A 4769-nucleotide genomic window follows, 5' to 3' on the forward strand; every position below is an offset into this window, starting at 1 on the left:
GCCGCACCTGCTCTGCGTGATTTTGTGATGCATTTGGAGTCTGTGACTGACTCGAACTGCCATAAAAGGTACACGTTTGGAAGATGAGCTACGTTAGTGAGATTTAATGACAGCCACGGTGCAGCAATGCTTAAAATAACATGATGGTAAAATTTATGAACGTGTCATCATCCTCTTGTGGCTGCATGGAGAAAAGAAGGAATGTTTTCTCAATCTGACTACATTCTCTTTTGTTCAGTACCAGAAATATTTATTTATTTATATAAATAAGTATAAATTCTTATTTCTAAAAATATGTATAACATTCATACATATGCATATAAATAATTATAAGTTATATATATATAGTTTAACTTATGGGATTTTTGCAGAGTAAAGGAATAGTAAAAGTATTGAGAGAATGATTTGGGCCAGATCTGGCTCTTCAACCCAGGAAAAGCACCATTATTCAGCATGTATATTAACCACTGTGCTACGGCTCCAATATTCTGCTGTGAATATTAATTGACCACATTAACAGGTTTGTGATTTTTAAAAAATCCAATCAAAACTACCAAAAATTAAAATACGCCACTCCAAAAGCATAATATACATATATTGTTTAGGGTTCAGATCGCGCTATATGTGGAGAATAATGCACGGCAATCGGCTCTTTTTTTTTTTTTTTTAAGTGCCGTTTATCGGTTTTTGCAAATGAACTCTTTATATATATCCAATTTCAAACTCTCAAACTTTGAAGAAAAAAATCTGTGGCAACACTTTAAAAGTAGTTCGACTTAGCAACTCTGGTTATTAATGAAAAATTATCAAATATCTTGATGTCTGATAATTGTGCATAAATTAACAGCTCTACAGACCAAAAAAATGATTTCATCAAAGCAGCAGAGTGAGACATTTTTCAATGCACACAAATGCACTAATGACATGTCTGCCTCCTAATCAAGTTCATGCACCGATTCATTCACAGGTATAATTTCAATAAAAGTTACATACACTTTTTTTTTTATCAGGTGTCCTGTGCTGTTCTGGAGTGTAAGCACTACTGGCTGGAGGTTGGCCTGTTCTCTGAGTTCCTCCTACTCCGGCATTAATCTGATCCTGGTAGAGGAATGTGGGATTTGGCAAGCTCTCGGCCATAAATAAAGAGAGGCCTACACAAAAGAATGTGTTAATTACTAATTATACAGCGAAAGGCACAGACCAAGCAAATGAGTGCTGGAAGGCGAATGGAGATGTCTGCTCCCAACTGCAGCGTTAGGTCCACTTATGTAAAACAGAAATCAAACGCCGTAATCATTCAAACAGTTAAGAACGCGTGTACTAATTGCCACGAAAAACAGTATCCGTCACATGAACGAGAGAAAAAGCCCAGTCTCTGGAATCATGACCCTATCCCAACATGCCATTTGAAAGACCCTGAACTTACACATTTAATCACCTCATTCGGTCTCATTAGATATTGTAGCTCGTCTTCAGTTGGGTTCAGTACTCTTCCTCACCTTCTGTAAAAAATAAAAATAAAAATAAAAATGCCTGGATATACAGTGAGGTGGAAACCCGCAGTAAATTAGTGTCACAATTCCAGGGGACTATTTGCAGATCAGCGGAAAGTGGCAGATGGCGCTTGCATTGAAACGTATTGTGACTGTTATTCAAAAGCAGACTTTTTTTACACTCTCTTTTTTCACGATATTAAAAAATAATGTGTTGTTTTCTTACTGTGTGGCCTATTAATATGGAAAGAAGTGGGGGAGAATTAAACTTTAAGCAGCCCTTGACACTCACTGAAATTTAGGGTGTCTATTAAAGATCCTCTTTAAAAAGCAGAATGAAATAATAGATTTGCGGCTGGCATCTTGCCTGCCTGCAACTTTCTGTGCTCATCATTAGAGCTGGCATCTCCAGGTCTCAGGGAAACATCCGTGGCCCTCAGAGTAACACCGTCTTCTGCATCTGTCCTGGCTGCCTGTCTCAAGAGCCTGCTCTCACTGATGTTAAAAGAAATCTTTATTGTCAGCCACATCTCCCATTCACTTTGTTCACCTGCGCTGACAATCCCGGGCTGTGTGTGTGAGAGAGAGAGTCACAGAGAGTGTGTGTGTGTGTGTGTGAGAGTATACACGAGTAGAGTCCCCACGTGAGTGTGTGTGTGTATACGCAACTCTCCCTCCCTCCGGTCCCTTTCGTCTTCCAACATTGGCATCCCTGAGTTTCTAAATGGTCCCTCATTAGTTTAAATCTGTTTGAAATCTCCAAGTGAGAGAGTGGTAATGAAGTGCAAGCAGTGGCCCTCTCTTAAGCCGTGACAGGTGGGAAGATGGCTCGTGATGTTTGATTGGGGGGGAGGACGGCTGGCGGCAGTGGTGTTGGCAGGAGGGGCGGCGGATGGAGCAGGGGGGTAACGGACTTCTGGATTCCAAAGCATCTCGCGTCGGTATCACCGGCAGACTTGGCGCGTTTCGACAGCGCCGCTTACGACACCTCTTCAAGTGAAGCCATACAGCACTTTGGCGCATGGGACTGACAGTTTGTTGAATTATTTAGCTAGGCCCGATCCTCTGTTTGCATTGCCGTTCATTATGCGCTCGCTGTCTTTTAATGAGGTCAATTATATGGGGCTGAGTTCCTGCACAGGAAACAGAAATGCGTCCGATTAAATGGGTGTAAGCGAAACGCTCAGGTGTGGGATAGGGACGGAATAAAAGCTGATTTCCGTGGCAGGAATCACGTGGCAGGTGTCTAAAATTGGTCAGTCCGTTTGCCCCTTCAGCAGATCATTGGCTGCTGTCATCATCTACCCACCCTTACGTACCACAAAACCCCTATGACTTTTTCCACCCTGTGGAACACAAAAGAGTTATCAAAATGTATGTACTTTCCATAATTAAAAAATGCATGGTGATCACTGGCTTTTAAGTTCCAATAAGTACATTTAAATATAAATAAAAAAATATTAATTCATAAATAAAATAATAAATGAATTAATGATTAAATAAATAAATAAATAAATAATATTGGTAATAAAAGATAAAGAAAAACATTCACCAATTTATGAAATAAGAATCTTAAAGCACTTAACTGGACAATTGTGCTGCCTCAAAAAAAATAAATAAATAAATAAAAATAGCTGGCTATCCCTTCTCTGTAACCAGGTAGAAAAGAAGATTGTTTGAACAAATCACTCTCCTGTGCCAGTTTGGCAACAAGCTAAATTTGCAGAATACAATCCACTTTTAGTCTTGTGACCTGCGAAGATAAACAGGGGCATGTGATGGGGGCGGTAAACAGAGTGACAGAGAGATTTAATCTGCTAATCGTGCACAAATTCAAAGTTTCACATCTCCCTTATCTTGTGGCTTTTCCAGAGAGAGAGGGAGGGAGAGCGAGAGAGAGAGAGAGATAAGAGTTTATGCTCAGAAGGATTGATTATCTGCTAAATAAACAAATATGGAAGCCATGTCTATTAAACCATGACTGAGTTTGACACATATTTATTTGCTAACTTTAAAAAAGAAGAAAAGAAAAGAAAAGAAAATAAAAGAAAAGAAAAGAAGAGAAAAGAAAAGAAGTTGGAAGCAAATACAAAGCATTTCCTTATTTATGGTTTATTTTTATATACCAAAATATAATAACTATATCATTTAAATTACATTTTATGAATATACTTAAGTATTATATTTTCATATTTATTATTAATACGTACACATGAACTGATATTCAATTATAGGGTTAAATAATTATTAATTTATATGCACTAATATAATAATAAATAAGTAACAATAATATTAATAATGTAAACATGATACATTTTTCGTCTGGAATCTGAGATGTCTTTGATTCATCAGTAGTTCACCTCAGTCTTCATATTCTCCTCATCAATGCTGGGATCTTTTTGTAGCAGCTTCAAATAGTTGTGCATGGGTGCATAAATGATTTCCCTTTCATTCTCTGCCTCTCTCTTTATTTCCAGACCTTCTTAAGTAATTTGACCTTTAACAGGGAGAGCAAGCTAATTTTTTGCTTCGATGGCCAAGAATCAGAACATGTCACTTAATTCAAATTGGAATGAATACAGGTATGCATGACACAACCAGTGTGGTTTTGTGTTAAAGGATGTGTAAGGAGAGAGATACTGTCTGTGATACAAAAGCTGATGGCCTAACACTTACATATGCATTGAAGGTATGCATTTTAATTGTGAGATTTGTTATCTAAATATATATTTTTAGAGACATGCATATATAATCATTGTCAAATAAAGATGCAAAAATAATTAAAACATGTATATATGTACATGTATGTTTTTTTATGCTGGGTGTGTTAACCTCACCTCAACGAGTTGTGGGAATTCTTCCCTTTAATTCCTATTTCAATCTTCTGACACACTTAGAGTAAAAATCTGTAGGACTGTTCCTCATTAACACCCCCTCCTACTAACTGTCACTGTCTGAACTGTTTTGCTTTCCTATTTCCCTTTGTTTCAGTCTCAGATTTCCTTTCATTTAGAAATATCTTTGATCAGAATGTCATCCTCACGTCAAATTCAAATGCTCTTCTCTATGCAAATAACATCATCTCACCTTTAATGAATCTGCAAAGTCTATCCTTGCAAACATTTACTATGGTAACCATAGTTCCAACACAAATACACAATATTCATATTAAAACTGAACAACTGATTTTAATTGCTTACTTATTTTTTTTAATTACTAAAGAAATAAAAATGATCTGATACTTAATAAAAACTAATTACATACACATAATCACAC

This window comes from Sinocyclocheilus anshuiensis, unplaced genomic scaffold (assembly GCF_001515605.1).
Source record: "Sinocyclocheilus anshuiensis isolate Anshui unplaced genomic scaffold, SAMN03320099.WGS_v1.1 scaffold2047, whole genome shotgun sequence".
NCBI classification, from domain to species: Eukaryota; Metazoa; Chordata; class Actinopteri; order Cypriniformes; family Cyprinidae; genus Sinocyclocheilus; species Sinocyclocheilus anshuiensis.